Source organism: Mauremys reevesii, linkage group 2 (genome assembly GCF_016161935.1).
Source record: "Mauremys reevesii isolate NIE-2019 linkage group 2, ASM1616193v1, whole genome shotgun sequence".
Classification (NCBI taxonomy): Eukaryota; Metazoa; Chordata; order Testudines; family Geoemydidae; genus Mauremys; species Mauremys reevesii.
In genome coordinates this window covers 190426431-190448933 of record NC_052624.1, presented here as the reverse complement: position 1 = coordinate 190448933, position 22503 = coordinate 190426431, and the positions used below count along the sequence as shown (strand labels likewise).

The 22503-nt window shown below is 41.3% G+C and overlaps 1 long non-coding RNA gene across 1 annotated transcript in view; it reads right to left on the bottom strand.

The window, feature by feature from the left end:
• Positions 1-2501: 2501 nt before the first annotated feature.
• The window catches only part of LOC120398800, a 30662-nt gene continuing 10660 nt past the window's right edge, over positions 2502-22503 (bottom strand). The window contains exons 2-4 of the long non-coding RNA XR_005594715.1: positions 10913-10970; positions 4684-4776; positions 2502-2947 (exon numbers count right to left, since the gene is read on the bottom strand). This is a non-coding gene — a long non-coding RNA (uncharacterized LOC120398800). The remainder of the gene's footprint in view (positions 2948-4683; positions 4777-10912; positions 10971-22503) is intronic.

Here is a 22503-nt window from a genome sequence, read left to right as displayed (position 1 = left end):
ATTCTCCTCCCCGTGCCCATGCCAGGGCAGGGCAGAACAACTTTACAAAGCTGCTTCAGCCAAATGGTAGTTCACCTGGATCTTTTACATGGTAAGATGTGTACATGGTGAAGGGGAGTATAGTGGTGCATCCTCCACTCCCACCTCTTACATGCTGCCATGCAAGCGGTGTGCATGAGTGTCACGGGATGCTCTACTTGCCACTTGGACACCTCCTCCTAGCTGCTCTGAGGATTAGCTCTGCCCAGTCTGACTTCCCTACCCATCTCTCACTCACATGCCCTGCAGACTCTCTCTTTCTCTGAGACTCATGGTGCTCTCCCTCTACGTGACTCAGTTGCTCCCTCTTGGGATTTGGTCTGTGCTACTTTCCCAATGGCTTGTAGGGGAACCTTGGCCAGCCTACTACTCTGGGTTTCAGCCAAGGTCTACACTGTCTCATCCCTCACTGTGTTTGCCCTGGGCTTCTTCCTGCTCTCCTCTGACGCGCCCTGAAACTCCTCTGGGTAAACCCTTTCTGTCAAATATAGGATCCTAAGGCTTTTGTTCCCCCCATGGGTTTCCTCCTACTCACATGTCTGTACCCAGAGTACAACTGCAGATTCTCTCTCCCCCTGAAGCCTCTTTCTGATACAAACTTCCTGGCTATATACAAGCTTTAGCTTTTTATTTATTTATTTATTTAAATTGAATATAGTGATTTTGTATTAAACTACCTATGGATTCAGCTCCTGTTGCTACAGCTAAGCTCTGAGTGAAAATCACCTCTGGTGCTTTTCTCAAATTTGGAGAGACTCCAGGAACACACAGGAAGACCAAGGACAGTGACCACAAACACAATCACAAGTACAAAGTCTTAGTGGTACTACAAGTTTTATTAAAGCAATAAGTAAAGTTACAATTACACATGGATATATAAATCCTACAAAACCCGATGGAATGACTAAAACTGTAGTCATACTCACATGCTCCAAGTCATTCTAGGTCTGATGGATCTCTCAACAGATGGTCACAGTGGTTTGTGCTGGGGTTTCCCTTGTGGTCTTCCCACTTTTATGCAACCAGAGAACCTCTTTTATATTGTTGTGCTGACCACGTCTAACACCTTATGCATATGCATGAAGGTTTCAATCCCTCTTTTCTTTCTGTACTCCTACACCCCATGAATATTGGGTGCCCCTTTTTCATAGGTTGTTGTCTTAGCTCTCCTTATCCTCATTATCATCTATGCAAAACACGTGTCCATGGTAGCCTGTGGTCAAAACAGGACATTCCACGATGTTACAGTCAGGTGTCTTGTGGTCTTGGATAGCACATTGCAGTCTATTTTTTAGTAACATCACCTATTGGCACATCTTTTACAATAATCTTGTGATCTTACTGGCCTATGTTCATTCCTAGGTCACCCACTCAATGTCAAGTATTCTTAAACTTACAACCTAGTATGGCTAAGCTAAAATCTTACAGGTCTCAGCCTGTAGGCCTTGCATTACAGCCATGCTTTACTTGTATACCTAATGCACACTCATCACTCCTAAATACTTGTCAGTCTTATACTCCTATAATCCTACAATTTAAATGTAGTTAGCATACATTGATTCCGTACGAAACAGCATATGAGTTGACCACAATTCTAAAGAACACAATGATAAATGGCTGATAAAATGAACTAACTGGCTACAAAGCCCAGCTGGGCTTCATCTTCAATTAGTGCTTATCAGTCAAGCCTGACTCTCCTCCAGGTGCAGCTTGTAAGGTTAATTGGGCCCTTCTGAGCACCTTGACCCCTTCCGAGCTGGTGTTGGGTGAACACCCCATCAGAGTGACCTTCATGCCCTCCTTACTCCCATAGGCACCACATATCACCATGCACAGTGGAGCTGCATCAGTATTGCACCCCTCTCCCTCCCAACAACTACAGTTCTGTCTTGGTGTCTAACTTATTACACAATTCCCAAAGAGTGATGAGTATCTCTGAACGTTTTAGACTCATTAGAGATACCGTGCAGCACACAGAAAAGATCATTTCTCTTTCTGAGTGGCTTTGCATGAAAGATTACAAATTTAAGCCAGGAGTTCATGGCTTAACAAGAGGTAACCCTGGCCTTGCTCCGTGGGAGGTCAGAAATGACTTCTCTCTATTCGGAAAGTAACTCTCAGTGAATAAATAAAGATGGACTAATAATTTTTTTAAACAATATAGAGGAGGATAAGCATTATGCTTATCTCTATCACTGTTCAATGGATTTCTTGGGTTTTTCCATTTTAACACAGGATTTGACAACACACATTGTCAGCATTTGAAGCAACAGTAGGTTAACTCCAGACACTAAATTGAGCTATTTTAAACACAGCAACATGAAAGGCAGTAGCTCACCAGGTTATTAGATGAAAGCAGCTTGAAAGCCAAGGGATGAATTCTAGAGATCATACCCCCTCAACAAACAAATTTTTATATATTGAAATTCCATTGGCTTTTTTTCTTATCTGTAGTTATAAAAATGAATTGCCAAGCAAGAGCAAATGTTGTAAATGGGATCATTTGGTTACAGTAAATTGAAGGTAGGTTGATCTTTTTGCAGGATTTATTAATGATTTACATACAGTAACATACATTCTGGAGTTTCAACTCCACTCCCTCCCCATCTTGGGCTAGCATAGATAGTCAGTAATGGCACTGATGGACCTAAAGAATAGGTCAGTTAGTGTATTCAGGGCCAGCACATCCTCCTTGAACAAAGTATGACAACTTCCAAATCCTTCCTTTCCTGCAGGGCAAGCAACAGCCATATTGACTGTTTGGTGCCAAATGTATCCATCTGCAAGTCATGCTTCCAAGAGAGAGCATGTGAAACATCTTTGCTTTTACAGTGTGAGATTCTTCCAGGGAGGAGGGGGCTGCATGACAGTGGAATCACAGGAACACCTCTGCACAGCACATGGCCTGCTGCAAGGATGAGGAGAGGAACTATATCATGGGTTGTCACAACAAAAATTTGGTGGCCTCAGAGTGCAGCTAACAACTCTTGTTGGGGACCACTCTGATAATTTTTCCTAAAACTTAATTAACATTAGGAGAAACAAATAAATATGCACATATACACGTCCAAATTATAGTAATTTATTCAGGCAGGATATTTTTTGTAGACTCGATAATAAAATTAATGCACAGTTGTTTTACTGGACCGAAACAGAATAGAAACACAAATAAGGTGCTTTTTTTCTTGTGGTTTCTTTTGCTTTTTTTAGACTTGTTAGCTAGTAAGTCTGCTGTGAAAAGTGATGTTAACAAACACAAATATCACTTTTACACAGCAGACTTGTTCCAGGCAAGCCTGGGGCCATATTAAGACCTGTATGGGGAGATGGATATGGAGGCCAGGAGTGATGGGGGGGGAGGGGAGGAGTGGGAGGTCAGGGACAGAGCCTGCCATCACGTGGTTGGGGAACGGAGCCCAAAGCCCCATTGCTGGACCCTCCCACCCACCACTCCAGGGCTGAAACCTGACCCCAACGCCCTCAGGAAGGTGTGGATTTCACTGGCTGCCTGCTCTTCCAGCTTGTGTGTCTTCAGAGGGCGCCAGGGCCCAACCACTGCTGGCAGCCAGAGGGGCATGGCTGCTGCTTTGCCTCTCCCTAGCCAGTCCACCCAGGAGGCTGTGGGCACAAAAAAGCCTTTGTTGCCTGCATGAGACCACAGCGGTTGCATCTGAGAAAAGCTGGATTAAACTATATAGTGTGGTGCTGGACTCTGTGCCAACTCCATACAGTGCACCCTGGAAGGAAGCTTATGGGAAGACCAGGGGAGAGATGGTGCAGGATCACCGAGTCCATGATTACTTAGCCCAGGGGTTGGAATTGCAGCCTCTGATATGTCATTGGACTGCACTGGGTAATAATAATAGGAGATATACCAATCTCCTAGAATGGATCTTGAAAGGTCATTGAGTCCAGCCCCCTGCCTTCACTAGCAGGACCAATTTTTGCCCCAGATCCCTAAGTAGCCTCCTCAAGGATTGAACTCACAACCCTGAGTTTAGCAGGCTAATGCGCAAACCACTGAGCTATCCCTCCCCCCCTTAGAAGCCTGGGCACATCTCCAATCTGTAGTACCTTCAATAAGACTGCCATGAAAGATGTTTTACCTACAGCTTGTTCTAGCAAACATAAGTAAAATACATTAAAATTGAAAACAAATCAATCCTTTATTTTCCGAGCATCACAGGCAATAACACAATTTTTTTGTAGTTTTATTTGCTCATTTTAATCCAATTACCTAGTGCTGCCTTTAAAAATAATGCTTAAAGCAAAAATTCTAAGATGGGCTCCAACAGGCCTCCAGAAATAATTTTATTTTAACAAAAAAGATTGTGCTTGCATTTTAGTTTCTGCAATGAACTGAAGGAGAATATATTAGTAGATAGATGTCAAACTGCCCGATTTTCCATCCCAGACACATGGTTAGGCATCTCCAATACCTACTAACATCTGCAGACATCTATAATACCTAGTACACTTGATTCTGCAAGTAATTGAGGGCAAAATATGTAAACACAAATTTTTTTTGGGGGGGGGGGACAAAACTGATCCCACAAAAATAGAGGAAAATTGAAAATCTGGGATTTAAAGGTGTTGGGGGATTGCTTTTATTGCTTTTTTTAAAATAAGGTAATTAGTTTTTACCATCTTTCAGAATATAGTAAGCAGGTAATCAAGCAATATGCTGAATTTTCGATGCATCTGCTTCATTTTATGGAAGAATACATCATATACACCCTGTCATGAAACAAAATAATTCAATGTCAGCTATAATGCTTTTTTTAAGTATGCTTCACATTAATCTTAAGTATACTTTTTGGTTGCAGTATTTTATGTGATTAATTAATTCTTATTTGGTCTATCACAGAATGCGTATTCTTGAGTTATAAAAGATATAGCACATCTTCATTCTTTACAATCTGCAAGAAACCTATCATCGTTATGCCTATTATTTTCAAGGAGATAAAAGGAATAATAGTAGCAGCCCCATTCTCTTCATAAAGCTATTTAATATAAGTAGGCTCAGCAGAATTTGATTTTTATTTTATGTAATTTTGACAGATGGTATGTTTATTTTAAAACGTTTCCAGTTATTTAATTAATTTTTCACAGTTGCAGGAAATTATGGGGGATATGACAATTATTTAATGACAATGGACTTTGAGATTAAAGCTGTTAAAACACAAATTGTCAACATCGCATGTTAAACTACACAAAGATAATACCCTTAAGTCAAACTGTAGTTCTCAAGCAGCATTTTTCTTACTTTTCCTATCTGCAAATTTCAGTGACCATGAATGGAAATTTTTTTCATCAGTTTGTGTGTGTATGGTGAAATCAATGCTTACAGATATTTGCCAATAAAAATCAAATCCTTCCAAGCCTAAATACAAGTCTGCCACATGCTGGCTTCCATCTCCACTGATGTCCCTTATAATTCACCTGATTCTAGGATAATGGGAGCCAGGAGTCTTTAGCCAAGGCACCCAGGATGAAATCAAAAGGACCCATGCCACTACCAGCCAATCACAGCTCAACTCTATGTTGGGCTCTCTGAATGGTTGCCTTAAGGGGGCTCAGAGTTGGCTGGCAGATTCTTCATAATCTCCTTAAAAGTGGAGACTATTTGCTGTCTCCACTACTCGTGTTATTTATCAAAGCACTAACAGTAACTAATGTGAACCTAGAAATGAGAACTTGGAGTCATTATATAATTCTATTTAACGAAGCCTTTTAAAATATATACATTTAGAGCTTTAAAGCAGTTAAGTATAAGAAGAGTCATTAAAATAATTTGTAAAGGACTTTACCAGCTTTTTCCATACTATTTCCTCTGGAATCATTCCTATTTTGTTTAAAAAAGTCATTCTATCTCTTTATGTTCTAAATTCCCTGACCTCAAAAAGGACTTTGTTGAGTTACACCAGTTGAGGATATGATTCACAATTAATTCAAGGTCTTCAGTGGAACTAAGTCAGTTTACAACAGGAGAAGATGTGGCCCCATGTGTCTCCCACAGTGGTCCAGAATAATACTGATGACTCAGTGCTCCTGTTTCATGGATCACTGGATCTTCCTTGCTGGATCTCTCTAATTTCTTCCCATTTATGACACTAAAGCTACAGTGTTTGCTGAACTTCAGTAGTAGTAATGAAGAGACAGAAGAGGGTGAATATTCAGCAGCAGAATTAAAATGCAGACTTCCTCTCTCTGGACAGCATCCTAAATTGAAAATGTTCTAGGGGTAGCAGGGTTAATGAGTCTTATTTACAGAAAGCAATTTGAGAACCCATTTAACTTCTACATCATGTGGAGATAAGCCTTGACCTAGTAAGTTAATAAATAGGGGTTTCATCATGCCAGAGATAAAAGCCAGTTATAATTAGCAGCTCTTGAAACTCAAAGGAACTGGCTGCTACATAGACATGGGTTTTATTCAGTGAAATGGAACATCAGATGGAGTATCCTCTCTACAGGTCTAAAGATATCAGGTTCTGTGTTTCTTTTTAAGGAGATTTTGGACTACTATGAACCTGAAGATCAATTCAATACCTCCATCAACAAAAATCACCCAGCACCTTATAATGAGAGAGTCAGTGAGGGAAAGGAGAATTCTGTACTGCACATTATAAACTTCTTTATTTTAAAGAAATTCTCAGTGATTCTGACCAATGTTGTTATGGCTCCTGATGATAGCAGAGAATAACATCTTCAAAGGGTTTTTTGGCTGGCTACATGAACAATAGTGAATATTAATTAGATTGTTTTATTTCAGGAACAAAAATGAAGCTTTCTAGTTTTTGTTTTGAAGCCTCTATTTTCCTTTTCATATCTGTGAATTCACTAAACATCAATACAGCTTTCTGGGCCAGATTTTCAAAGGAATTTAAGCACCTAAAGATGCAGTTTGGTGCCTAGTGTGATTTTCATCCCATTGAATTCAACGTGAGTTAGATGCCTAACCTGCTTCAGTGCCTTTGTTAATACCACTAGGAATCTATCTGCAGCTTTAGGTGTCCAAATACCTTTGAAAATCTGGATCTAGGTGAACTGTGTGTGGATAGGTAAGTGGTTAAGAATTTTTGTTTCAACCCATGGCCAGAGACTTCATGCCTCTTAACCAGACACCAAGGAAAGTGGTTGCAGGCTGTGTTGGGAAGACCAGGGTCTTTATTAGCTGGCTCCCACTGTCATTTTAGGTCCCACTCTCCTAGAAGTACGGCCAGTTTTAGCTAGTTAGCCAGCCTACATAGATGGCAATATAACTGGAGAAATAGTAGTGAAGTTCTTGCCCATGGAAGCCATTTAAAGGTGACTAATGTAAGTCATCTAAGAATTTAAGTAAGCTCTAAAAAAACAGATTACAGAGCAGCAGCAAGTGGTACCTCTTGGTAAGAAGGAGTTAGTACTCATCTTTACACGTGTATTTGGTCAAAAATTAAACACAGTTGCTTTAAGTTCTGTTGCCTCTGTCAGCAGAAGGAAATGCATCAGTGTAATTTTTCTCTCAAGCAGCAGGTACGTCTAAGGAAATTAGTTGTATTGTTAGCTGGTTATGAAAAACAGCCAGCAGAAACATTAGAAATACAGAGATCATCTTGATGTCAGGTTCTCCAGTGCAGGGTAGCTGCTTTGCAGCTCACCACATGCAGATTCTGACCATAAATCCAATGTAACCATTCACAGGACACAACCTCAGTGTCAGTAAGACCTTTCACAGGCATACAGACACCTCACCTCTTGTACCAGGGCAGTGCAGTGGATATGGCCAGAACACTCCTATGCTGCAGTGATCCACAGCTGCTATTTTCAGTCCCTCTGGGCCACTATCAGCTGGTATAAATGAGAGCAGTCCTCAGATTTCCCTAACTTACATCTGGAGCTCAGGACCTTTGTCCCTGCCCCCTCCCCTCATAGCACAGGATAGCTGCATGCAACACACTCCTATACACCTCTGCAACAAAGTGGAGAACAATTCCCTCAGCACAGGAGCAGTGTAGGGCTGCCATGCACAGCAGAATCCCTTGCAGTATTGGGAGGTGCAAGGAGGGAGAACATCTCCGTAGCACCATAGCCATGTCTCCTCTAGGCTGTGGTTCAACCATGCAGCCCATCAGCAGTCTGGGTAAGGCTGCCGTAAGTTAGGGCATCTCCTGAGGCTAATTTACCCCGGGGGACACCCTGGCCTCCAGCCAGCCTAGAGTCCTTGAAGCCATTTTGCACCTCCCTCCAAGCAGCATGCCCCTATGAGGCATAACTCAGAGTCTGTACCATAGACTCAAAAGAGGGGAGACTTTACAGATGAGCTTTGCAATAGTTTTGAAATAGCCACAGATCTGTGGGTCGTATTAGTTTCTCCCTTAGCTGTGTATTCAAGTTTCGTGACTTTGGAATGCCTGTATTAAGGCAGAGAATCAGCATCCTTCCAAAATCCCTATTGCTGCTGTTCCTTCTCATTCTGTTTGTATTTTCCTGATCTGACCATACTCTCAATCTTATCCTGCCAGATTTTTCCTGTCTGGTTCCTAAACAGGTTTAAAAAAAAAAAAGCCAGAAACAAACATTCCCCAACCCATTAAAAAAAAAAAATCTTCTGGGGATTTCCCCGCACCCCCATGACACAAAGTAATCAACACAAAAATTAACTTGCCAGCCATCAGAAATATTTGGGGTTGGATTGTGCCCACCCCGTATGCATATGCAAAAGGAGGAAGAGATGTGCAGGAAGTCCCTCCCCTGCAAGCTCCTCAGAGTCCAGGCCCATCTCAGTCCTTATGCTCAGGAAGTGTAAGGTCTGCACCAGTCTAATGCTGAGAGGTTAAACAGGAAAAATTGTGAAGAAATGGAGCCATCACTCCACCTCTCTGTGCACTGGCTCACAGTGATAGCCCATCTTTATGGCAGGAAGAGCAATGAGAAAAGCCAGCCAGGAGAGTCATTGCATCAAATTCACCAAACAAAGCCCAACATCATCTCTCTCAAAATGTACCTTGCATCAAACACTTGGCATGACATATATTTATATCATGGTAATGTTTTCGCTCCTACAGTGCCTTCTGGGAATCTCAAAATAGTTGACAATAAGCCCAAATCCTCAGCCGGGGTAAATCAATGTAACTCCATTGAATTCAATGGAGCAACACTGATTTACACCAGCTCAGGATCTGTCCAAATGAATTTAGCCTCCTGACACTCCAGGGAACTTGATATGCACTCTATTTAACAAATGGGTAGATTAAAAAGCACAAAGGATGGAAATTCATTTTAACTTCATGCAACCTGAATAGTCTTGCTTCATATAGGTGAAATACATGTATGTTTTCAGAGGCAAAATGCATTAATCAAACTGGGACATGGAACTGCAGTGCAGCCTTCCCTCATTCTCATATTCCTTCCATGAGCTACAATTGGAAATCAGCCACCTGTGCCACTTGTGTAGGGTGCTAGGGCCTTTGGATCCATGTAGTTTGGTCATTTATGAGGGGCTGGCACTGAGACTCCTTCCACAGTGCAGTACATCCAGCAGTAGTCAACGCCCGATGTTTTAAGAACAAAAGCACGCCCCTTATTGATAGCCCAATGTGTGAGACAGTGTAAAACTTGAGAATAGAGGATGAGAGAAAAAATATTTCTTGCTCCTAGCAGGAAGTCCTCTTAGAATCTGAACCATGACAGCTGATTATCTTGGTGTGCAGAAGTGCAAATGTTATTAGTGCTCATTAACTAAGCTAGCATTTTTAAATCAAGCCACCGTATTTGTCTTAAAAACCTGCTGAATTTCAATATATTGGCAGAATATATTGCGTGGGGTTCTATTTTCTTTTATTTGTTCAAGTGTGTACAATGCCCTATACATCTTGAGAAGATTTCCCCTTAGCTCCAGGGGCAGGGAGCTTCCTGTGCTTTTTAAAGAGCAGGAGAAGGAGAAGGTGGTGGTTTTATTCCCTAAAAAGCTCCTATGAAGTTCCAAGGTACCACACTGTGAAGCACTGGCAACTGTAACACTCAAAGATGGCCTCAGATTGTTACATTATGATGATTAATCAGCTGTCTGCATCTCCTCTACTAGTATGGCATTTTGAAATAGAAAACTGGAATGGATTATGCCTAAATTAAGACTCATCTCCCTAAAAAGGCACATTTCAGGAAAGTAAAGATGCTTCAACTCCCATAGCAATGGACCTTGTGGGTAGGAAAATCTAAAGTCCAGTCTCTTAAAGCCTGAACTTGGTGTACAAAATTGTAGACTGTGTTTCAGTAGAAATCTGGAACTAAAAAAAAAAGAAAAAACACACTCAGGACAACTGACGCCCCACAAAGCTGTGAAAAGAGTTAATAGATTTGTAATTAAGACTATTTTCCAAGGTACATTATTAAATTAGCAGAAGCAGCATGTCATGAATCAGAAACAGTACTAATGTGCAACCACAGTGGGTTTAAAGAAAGATTGAAGGTGCAATCCCCCGTAAGATCACTCTTCCTGTTGGGTATGAGAAAGAGTCCATGGACAGAGAAACCTGGAAATAACTTGACATCTATCTATGATTTTTCTGTTCAATCATACAATTAAAAGTTGTCTAGCTTCCTCTTACATATTTTTATGATAATTTCTCAAAAATGTCATATTTAAGCAAACTGGGAAACTTAACCACTTACGTTCTGCAAGAAAAAGCTCACTACCACTTGTATGTTGGACTTACAATGCAGCGTAAGCCTCAAATTACTGTTCATCAGTGGATACTTGAACATCAAAGCTAAAATATTTTTTCTAAAATAACTGAGAGATTGAGACATTCAAAATGCTCCAAGCATTAAAGCCAACAGAGCTACTGATATCAGAAAGCTTAGCATTCCACCCATGAGCACTACATACCATGACCTTCTTGTGATTATGATGTAGCAGTTGTTGCATATGTCTGAGCTGAGGAATTCTATGATATAAAGGATGGGAGAAAAAAAGAACGAAGATAGATAAATTAAAACCTTAAGGGCATTTTGGGCCACATTTTTTATCCCTACGCATCAGTGACAGCCACAAATCTATGTGAGCATCTATTAAATGCCCCCAAATCCATATGTATTTGTGCAAATAGATGTTGTTCTCTCATATTAAGCACCTGCATATGCATCAATGTACACACTTCTCTTGAATTTCAGATAATTATTTGGAATTTTGCAAATAGGTGTTGCATGCATTTTTGCAAATACATCTCTTTATTAAACAGCTCTAATATATGCCCCTTTAAGCTATTTACTTTAATTTGGATACATATTAATAGCTAGTAAGAGAAAACGTATGGCTCTGAGACTTCAGCCAGCTTCAATCTGCATGTACAGCACAACTGTTAATTCAGAGACATTCCACTGATTTATTTAAATAGTTACTCCCGAGTTAGATAGTTGTAAGTGACATCAGAATCTGTTTTAATCTTTAAATATTTTATGTCCCATACATATCTTCCTCTAATCGGTATAAAAATAGCTGCTTTTGGCTAACTGATAATACAAAATCAAGCTCTGGCACCAGATCCTCAACTGGTGTAAATCAGGTCAATGTGTTACATCATCACAATTCAGGGTGGGAAGAGCACTGACATAGGGCCTGCCTGCCCTTGCTGGCCAAGCATGGTGCTGCAGGTGTTCCCTGCCTCAATTTCCCCTCACCAGGGTAAAAGAGGTCCAAACAAAAGACCCAAACAAAACAACACCTCACTTGGGCTTTTCTTCAGCCCACCCTCTGGACTGTTCCCAGCCCCTTCTAGGTCACCCTTTATGTTTCTCTGCTCTGGGATGAAGCACTGATTCCCAGGCTACTTCCCTAGAGTCCCCTCCAGGTCCTATTTCAGAGCTTTCCACAGGAAGGGAACTTGTTTTCCTGTGGTTGCTCCCTTTAACAGAGTTCTCTCTTCCCTTTTGTGAGGCCCTCATGTTTCTCAAACTGTCACCTGACTCCCAATTATTCCAGGCCCCTTAGGCATCTGATTATGGCACAGGTGGGGCTGACTGAACAGGGCTGGCTATTCCTTGGAATCCTGGCCCTTAAAGGGGCAGGCCAGCTTGTTTCAAGTATGTTTTTGTTTGACTCCAGTGGAGTGACACATTTTACACCAGTCTGTTCTCAGAATACACCAAACTCTCTATTTGCCAATGCAGAGCCACTTGCAAAACATACCGTGTTCCAATTGCTTATCTTAAAGTGATTGGAGGAATGTCTACAGCACAATTAAATACCAGGGGGCTGATTCTCAACTAAATTTGCACAGTGAAGTCAGTCGTCCAGAACCTCAGATGGTGTAAATTGACATAGCGCCAATAAATACAGTGAGTTATACCAGTTTAAAACTAATGCTAGAAGAGAATCAGGGCCCACATTTTTGTTAGTGCCATTGTTCTTCCTATTATCTCTATTTCCCAGGACTTCTGAAAGAGCAAGAAAATATGTGCACCCCATTTTTTCCCCCTCCACTGAAAGTCAACTTTTATTTCTACCTCTCTTAGCAACCCACCAAACTTCAGCTTGCATGCCAGGCAAGATTCAACAAGTTATCTCTTTGACCCTTAGGGTACGTCTACACTACGGGATTATTCCGAATTTGCATAAACCGGTTTTGTAAAACAGAATTTATAAAATCGGGTGGGTGGGCGCATACATACACATTAAATTGGTGGTGGTGTGGCATGGTCCGTGGGCGTGGCGTTTTTTTTGCACTGTGTTGCACTGTGGGCTAGCTATTCCTAGTTCCCCCCCCCCCCCCCCCTCCCGCCCCCGCCCCTTTCCGGATCCCAGATGCTGATGGGGGCAAAATGGGCAAAAAAAATCATTGGGGTGTGGTAAAAATGTCGTCACTCACTCCTTCACAGCAAGCAACGCAGCACATTTCAGCATTTTCGCTTTTTTTTTGGCCTGGCATGCCTGCATATGCATGTGCATGGTTTTGATGGTGTGTGTTTTGTGTTTGTGTACTGTGTCACGTGTGTGACACAGATACAGCAGCGAGCAGCTCAGCAGCGCTTTGCTTTTGCATGACAGCAGAGATGGATGGCATGTGAGATGATCCAGAGCAAACCATCCAAACATCCAACATATGATGGATGGCTACTAGTCTATTCTAGTAGTTTTGTTCTAGTTGTTGCACTGCCCAGCCCCCAGCCCATCAAGAAGATTTACTAGCCATGTGCACCTTCCATTGTTTGCTGTGTTGTTTGCTGCATATGTTGCTGCTTGTGCCATCAGCCAGGCAAAGCCGTCAGCCAGGGGCAAAAAAGAATCCAAAATGATCCCTCCTTCCTGATCCTCCTCTAAATCTGCTAGAAATAGAATCTAAGTGCTAGAATATGTGAACCAGAGAGAGAAGAAGAGAGCAGAGAGAGAAGCAGAGCAGAGCTGCCTGCTGTCAGATGTGTATGCTATTTATGATCTGTCTATGTGCTTGATGGGGGTGCTGTTTCTGTGCCCCCCCCCCCTTTCCATTCTTCCTTTCATTGTTCCCCTTTGTCCCCATTTTGTGTCCCCACTTGTGTGAGAAAGAATAAAAGAGAAACAAGAAAGTGAGACATGAGTGATGGAAGAGAGAAATGAGTGGAAGAGTAGTCCAGCCAGCAGTGTGAGAGTGAGAGACAGCATCCCAGGGCCAGTGAGAGCCCAGCCAGCATGAAGCTCAGGGCTTTTGGGGGGAGGGGGGGGCTGCTGTGATGGGGCTGGGCAGCCTCAGCCCCAGCAGGGATGATTAGCATGGCCACCATCCACATCCATCACCATCCACCCAAGTTGCAGCTGCCAACGGCAGCCAGGACGCAGGATCCTGATGATTAGATGATTTTTTGTATGATGATGATTTGCAGCCATCATTGATGGGATTTTGGATTTTGGTGTTTGGGCAGCAAGGATGTTGGTGGGAGCAGCATGGTTGTTGGTGCTATCTGCAGCATTCAGCAAAGATAGGTGACATGTTGTAAACCTTTAGGGGTGGGGGTGGGGTGTGGGGGGGTGGGGGGGAGTTGGGTGGGTGGGGGGGGATTGGTGGGCTGTGTGTGACTTGATTTGACACTGTGTTTGAATACTGACCTTGGAGGAGCCTGCAGAAACTTGATAAGAATGCAAGATGCAGGAGCTCCATTTGAGTCCATGATCTTCCCTTTGATCCTCCAGCTGCCATTTGTCCTTTTGACGCCTTGGCTTTCTTTTGAGTCTGCATGGCTTGGGCTTCTGCTGATTTCTGTCTGCTGTGTCTGGGCTGATTTTTCGGATTTTTGATTTTCTGGATGCACCGCCATGCGAGCTCTTTTTGCCTGATTTGCGATCATTTCCATCCTTTGATTTTTTTCATTTCCGCGGCTTCCATTGGCTTGACCCACGTTGATTTATTTTCGCTTCGCGGGGGCTGCTTTCCTTTTTTCCCTGAATCTGCATTCCTTTTCAGCTTTTCCTGTCCACTGCCTGGTGTGCAGCTGCCAGTCGGGGTCCGATGCACGCTGGCACTGAGTGGGATACACCTGTTCCGCCGTCGATATCCGTCACTAACCACACTAATCCTAATCTCGAATTATAACTGATACCTCTCGTTTGAGGAGACAAAATCAGTTTAAAAAAAAATAAAATCGTTAGTAAAAAGCTAAATAATTGGTTTTAACTCCTGTTTTGGTAAAAAAAATTTTTTTGTTAAACAGTTTATCTAAACTAAACGCTAGAGGCCTTAGTGATACATTACCTTTAGTGATAGATTACAGTGCTTTAGTGCTCTCTGTGTGAGGAAGGAGTGAAGTAATACACAGTGAAGTAATACAGCTGCTTTCATCTCAGGGAGAAAAAAGTACTGCAGAAGAGCTCTTGCATCTCACTACCAAACATCCTACTAAAGTTCTTAATAATTAAAACTAAGAATCCTATCTCTTGAAAGAAGAAATTAAAGCTTCATGCTGTGCATTAGAAGGATGAACAGAGTGGGCTCACATCTTTATTCAAATGCTGTCATCAGACTAATCTAAGGAAATTATTAGAGCTTCCTTTGTCATTATCAGAACCAAGTTTCTTTAACCTATTCCTCTCACTGTGCACAGCTCCTTCAAAAATGAGATGTATCCAATTCCCTCTAGCGCAATGAAGATGGATTTCAATGTGGTATTGCATTAATATTAGCTGGTTGGTACATAATGATTATCTGAAATTATACACTTTTTATTTCTTTTCATTGCACATCCATTAGGGAAAACATACTTGACTCAGGCATTAAGTCAAGGAGACAAATTGAAAGATACATAGGAAGAAAAAAAAATACATGTCATTCAAAAATAAATAATAAAATATTCAAGTCTCATCAGCCCTGATGAGAACAAGATGTCAAGTTATAGGATGGTCAGGCCAGACACATTGCTAAGAACAAAATAAGGTTTCTTTCTCTCTGCTGTCACTTGTCACTAACAAATAGATAATTTCTTGTTAAACTCTTAGTAGAATAATGATTTCAGTAAACCACTTTCAAAAGTGTTTCAAAATGAATACAGAGTTATTTTCAATTATGCAGTCTCTTTGCCCCTCTTTGTGATGCCTGGAATAAAAAAAACAACTTATCATATCACATAAAAGTAGAAAAAGACAAACTTATCACTGAAATGCAGAAATTATGAATGCTGACAATTTCTACATCCCCTAAAAAGCTACATACACAGCAGTCAGAATATTTGAAGAGGTAATAATCCATACTTGCAAAAATCACTAGAAGCAATATTTTGAAAACCCACAATCTCTCCACAGCTTTAGTTTAATAACCCTAAATCATCCAAATCCTTGAGCAGGAGTAAATCAGTCATTTATCAAGAGCTAATGTCTCCAGAGTCAATTTGCTTAGGCACTTCAAAAATCCTTGAATTTCTTACCTGTGTCTTATTGTCCAAGATATTCACAATTGGCTTTTCTACTTTATATTAGGATCTAAAAGTATTTTGAGAATGTTACCTATAATAACACTTACTTAACTCTCAGGGGTGTTATATCTATTTTGCCAGTGGGTAGAATATACACTGAGTGATTCAAAAGTTTTAAAAATTTGCCCCATATTCAGACAGAGCCTGATTCAAATCCTGTTGACTTCAATAGGAAGGCCCTCATTGAGAAAGTGAAAGAGACAAGTTTATAATCCAGGGATCCTAATTCTTGGTCCACTCAATCAATACTATCAATACTCTACCCCTATATGCACCTGATGAGGGGTAAAGACTATCCAAAGCAGGAATATGTCCTATCTCGCTGTTATCCATAAATTAAATAAGAATGTTATTTATCAGATATCACAGATTAGTGTTCGGTTATATAATTATAAAAGTTAAAGATAAATCTTTTTTTATGTCACCCAATACATCTGCTGTTGGTGCAATATATATCCCTATACTATATTTACTACTGTTTTATGTAGCTTAATTTTGAAAATCCAAAAACATGGGGCTTTCACCTCTTCCCTTGAAAGACTATACCACAGATTATTAGATCTCACTGTTATCCAATTTACATTTTCCCTCTTAATTTCAACCCATTATTCTAGGTTATGCAGTTACATCCTACCCTACCACTAAATAAAAAGTCCACTAATCCCTCTCCATCCCTCATATTTACATCCATCAAATATTTATAAATGTTATCATATCCTCATCACCCATCCTGGCTAGCCATCTCTTAATCAAACTGCCTATGTTTAGTTTGTAGTCTTTCCTTAAGAGACAATTGCTACAGCCACTGTTCATTTTTGTTGCTCCTCTATGGACCTCTTCAGTTTGAGAATACCGTTTTTCCATTGAGGTGCATAGAATTAGATGCAATATTTCCAACATTCCACACCCATGCTGACCTTACTTACTCTGAGACATGAGCCTCTGTATATGCTACACAGAGTTAAATTGGCCTATTTTACAACTGTAATGAACTGCAAACACACATCTAATTTGTTGTCCACTATCACTCAAGGTCTCTCATTGCATTACTGCTTCCCAGGTGTCTCCTGCCACTGAGTATACCCTTTTAGATTATTTTTTTCCTGGAAGTATCAATTACTTGTATTTTTGACATTGAATCTTATTTTATTATTCCATTATTTTTATATTTACCTCACTGGTGTTTGCCAAACCTCCTAGTTGTATATCCTTAGCACATTCATATCCTTTATACTCTGTTCTCTAGATCATTAGGAGAGTACTACATATTCCTGCAATATCCATCTAGACATCGCTCCACAAATTAATACTCTGTACAGCAGACATCACCATGCCCCACACCTCAAAAAGAAACCAGCCACCTTTTTTTTAAAAGGACTTTTTAGTCCACAGGAATGTTCCTATCCAAGTGAATTGAAATTTATTTTTCAAGTAAGATTTCATGAGGCAATATGAAAGGCTGTATTAAAAATACAAATATTACATCTACTTTGTTCTCTTCATCCACTAATTTTTAATACGATAAAAAAAGCAATCAAGTTGGCTTAGCACAATTTCTTCTTTATAAACCTTTATGCTTATTGTTTATGATTTCTTTACCTTGTAGATGTTTGTTTACTTTTTTTCTTTTCACATTTGTTACAGTACAGAATCATTCAACTAGGAGACAGGAAAGAGAACTATTATATCATCAAACCTTACTGTAAATACAGGCTAGTTGCTTTCAATATATTTTCTAGTATTATTATTGAGAGATGCTAGTCGCTCGATGGGTAGGCTAGAAACTAGATTTTCACTACAAATCAAAATTCCAACTTTTCATCTAACTTCACCAAAACCAGACCAATTCAACTCTAATTTAACAGGTCTCTTCTCATCCCACAATAGATTTTTCTGGAAAGTTTGGGGGCAAATCATACATGAAGTTTCAGAGATAGACTTTCAATTTTTATTAAATGTGTTTTCCTTGTACTTTACATGTAAATATGCCTTTTAGTGGTCTCAGGACAGGCCTTACCACGAGGTGAACTGAGGCGGCCGCCTCTGGTGCCAGACTCTGTGTGTGTGTGGGGGGGTGCAAGTGGCTCTGCATTGGCAAAATTGTGTCTGCTGCTGGTGCATATGAATTCTCTCTGCTCTAGATGCACAGAGATGGTGGAGTGCTGTGCTGAAGGAAGGAGGGCACAAGAGACATAACAGGCTGGCAGGAGAAAAGGTGAGAGGGAATAACAGAAAGCAGCAGGAGCTGCAGGAAGAGAGAGGGGGAGCCCCTATTTACCTCTGTAGCACCCCCAGGAGCCTGGACTGATTAACACCAGCTTCTCAGGGAGCTTTCTGTTTCCTGCTGCTTCCCTGAACTCACTTGAGGAGAACAGGCATTCAGCTGAAGTAGTAGGAGCCAGTTAGGCCCTTAAGATGCTGATATCTTCCCTCACTCAGGCCCTGCTACCATCCTGCTTATTTGTCCCCTTCAACTGAGTGTTGAGAGCCACTATAGCTGGCACAGAACAGCAGTCATGAGTGAAAGAAGAAAACGTCCCTCTGGGGCAGCATTCAGAAAAAGAAAGAAAGCAAAGGAAGCTTTTCTATCTAAGCAGGAAGGAGCTCTCCTGAGATACATAGACACAAATGTTCACAGTGAGCCTTACAGCCCCAGTGAGGATGTGAGTGGTGAGGAGATGCCTGACCTTCCAGTTAGTCAGAGTGCAGGTGACCTGGCAGATACTGCAGCATCCATATCTCCATCTCAAATGTATGTAACCATGCATATTCCTGAAGAAAAAAGTGTAGATCGGAGAAGAGTGTGGTGGAGGTGCAAGAAACAGCTGCTGCTGAATTTAGTTCCTTAAGTTTAGATGATCCAGGTCTATGGACCCACTTGAGCTGTAGCCCGAGGGACTTCCTTGTACTGTATGAGCCACAGCAAGTGGAAAAACTTCATGTTCTCCAAAGACAATGAAAACAGACGTTTCCATCCTACACATTACTGGCATGAAATCCCCAATGGTGGCAAAGTGGAGAGGCCACGGCTTATGTACTCAAAAACCCAGAATGATGTATACTGTTTTTGTTGCAAACTCTTCCAGTCTAATGTTCGAGCCACATTGGGTTCTACAGGAACAAAGGACTGGAAAAATCTGGCATGCCATGAGAAGGCAGCAAATCACCAGAGAGCGTTCCATAGGTGGAAAGATCTTGAGATGAGACTAAGGTTAAAGGCCACCATAGATGATCAGCATCAAGAGAAGATTGCATCAGAGTCTCTTCACTGGCAAAATGTTCTGAAAAGGCTCGCCATTGAGAATGCTTGCTACCCAAAACCTAGCACTGCGTGGCACTTCAGATCAGCTGTATGTGCCAAACAATGGAAACTTCCTTAAAATTGTGGAGCTGATGGTGGAGTTTGATGCTGTACTCCAGGAGCATCTAAGAAGAGTCACCACCCAAGAAATGTACATGCACCACTACCTTGGAAAAACAATTCACAATGAGATCATACAGTTACTGCCAACAAAAGTCAAACAGAAGATTGTGGCATGGCAGATCTGAAGTCAGCAAGATATTACTCTGTTATTCTGGACTGCACACCTGACATCAGCCATATGGAACAAATGACTTTAATGGTGCGTTTTGTAATAACAGAACCTAGTGGAAAATGTCTCTGAAATGGTGACTGTCAGGGAGCATTTTCTAGAATTTATTGACATTAATGATACTACAGGAGCTGATATGACAAATTTGCTTCTTAAAAAGCTGGAAGATACGGGAATTGTGATAGCTGACATGAGAGGTCAGGGCTATGATAATGGAGCCAACATGAGAGGAAAGCACAGAGGAGTGCAGACATGGATCCAAGAGTTAAACTCTCAAGCTTTTTTCGTCTCATGCAGGTCTCATTAATTGAACTTGGTGGTCAGTGATGCAGCATCAGCTTCTAGTGAGGCTGCTGAATTTTTTAATGTAATTCAAAGCATCTATGTATTTTTCTCTTCATCAACTCATCAATGGCAAATTTTGAAGCAACATCTGGAAACATCCTCTCTGACACTGAAATCACTGAGTGCCACATGATGGGAAAGTCGAGTGGAGCCGATAAAGCCTATCAAACACCAAATTGGGAAGAGAGATGATGCCATAGTTGCCATTATGGAGGATAATGCTATGACAGGAACTGTTCGTGGGAGAACAGTAACAGAGGGAAATGGAATCACCAGAAACATACATAACTTCACATTTCTGTGTGGCTTAGTGTTGTGGCATGACATACTGTTTGAAATAAATGTTATAAGCAAGAGACTCCAAGGTGTTGACCTTGATATAGCTCGAGCAATGGAACAACTGGACAAAGCAAAAACATACCTACAGTCTTAGCGGTCAGATGAGGGATACAGTCAGTTGAAGAACATTTCATGCAGCTCAAGGAACACAGCAGTATATTTGAGATGTTGTATGATATTCCAAAACTCCTCACTATACCTGAAGACTTACACCAGCAATGCAGGGCACTAGAGACATTGTTGACACATGATGACATGAACGATATTGATGTGAGTGATTTAAGTGATGAACTGAAAACACTTTCAAGATACATTTCAGCAGGATCAACTCCAAAGGCAGTTCTGGAATATATGTGCACAAATGAGATGACCACCCTATTGTTGCTTTTGTTGCTCTGCGCATACTTCTAACACGTCCTGTAACAGCTGCCAGTGAAGAATGCAACTTCTCCAAGCTGAAGTTAAAAACACATCTACACTCCACAATGACACAGGAGAGGCTGGTTGGCCTTGCAACCATCTCAATAGAGCATGAGCTGGCCCAGACTGTGGACCTTCAGGAAGCAGTTCAAATCTTTGCAACCAAGAAGGCACAGAAAGCAACACTTTGAATAATCAAACAGATAAAAATGCCAGTGTTTACTATGCAGACAAAAAAAGTTACATTTGCTATTCAGGCATTTGAAAGGTAAGTGTTACTTAAAATTTTTGAATAAGGCATTTTAAGTTGTTAGTTCTCCTTTATTGGGGTAGGTAGAAGAGCAGTACCATGAGAGGAGTAGAACAGGAAGAAAGAAGAATTGAGACCTTTCAAATTTTTGACCCAAGCAAGGGGAAATGGGAGCATCATTTGAGCTCCCCGCCTCAGGTGCCAAAATGTTGTGGGTTGGCCCTGACTGGTCTGGAGAGGCATTAGGTAACAATTGTTAAAATATTTAAAGGGGCTACATAAATACCTAAACATTGAGTCAGTTTGTCATGTGCATTATAAGCTCACAACATGTTAAGATGGGAGACTGTCTGAAATGATATAGGCTGCAAGTAGAGCTGGGTAATATTTTTTTTACCAAAAAACGAACTTTTGTTTAACCCCAAACTATTTGTGAATTTGATCCAATTAGTATTAGCTGGGGGAAAAATATTTTCAGGATTAGCTTCAGAAAACATGCACGTGTGTGTACATGGTTATCCATCCCTTTAACCCAGTGGTTAGGGCACTTCTCTAGGAAATGGAAGACCCAGGTTTGAATCTCCACTCTGGAGCAGGGATATGAGCATCCTGAAAAGGAGGCTACAGGCTCTTGTGGGATGGGTTGCTCTCAGTCTTGCCTGTTGAAAATGTTCCACTTTGTAGAAATATATATACTAAAAACCACAGGCCTCTCTTCTAACCACTGAGCTACAAGTTGCAAGGGGACACACAAACACACACCATTTTCTGACGCTAGCTGGATTTTCCATTTGCTGACAAATTCCATACATTTTCAGAACCAAACTGAATATTTGTCTTGATTTTTCAGTTTTCTGACCAAACCAAAGAATCAGTTATTCACCTCTACTGGCTAGGAAATTCCTAAGCAAAGCACTACAAAACTCCCTTAACTCCAGAGTAATCATCACTTTGGCCAATGCAATTTTTCCTTTAGAGAAAGTGGTACTTTAAGAGACAATAGAAAACTAGAAATTGCAAGTTAATATTTCCTTCTATAGCCCTCCTTCTACCAAATAGTTGTAAGCATGCAAATATACACAGTAAATATCACCCAAGCAAGCTTAAATCTGTTCCGACAGAACCACTCTGAAAACAATTAGAAACTCAGAGATAACTTTATCCAGCCAACAATGTTCCTGGTCATGAGTAACCACAATAAACATTCATAATTTAGTCTTTATGAACCCGCCTGATCAGGGGCGGCTCTAGGCATTTTGCCGCCCCAAGCACTGCAGGCAGGCTGCCTTCGGCGGCTTGCCTGCGGGAGGTCCCCAGTCCCACGAATTTGGCAGCAGCCTGAGTGCGGTCCGCCGAAGCCGCGGGACCAGCGGACCCTCCGCAGGCATGCCGCTGAAGGCAGCCTGCCTGCTGCCCTCGCGGCGACCGGCAGAGCGCCCCTGCGGCTTGCCGCCCCAAGCACGCACTTGGGGTGCTGGTGCCTGGAGCCGCCCCTGTGCCTGATGGGCAGATAATCTGGTTTTAGAGTTTGATTGTCAACAGAACACCATTGCATGGACAGATTTAACATGATTTGAGTGACTATATCTATACTTT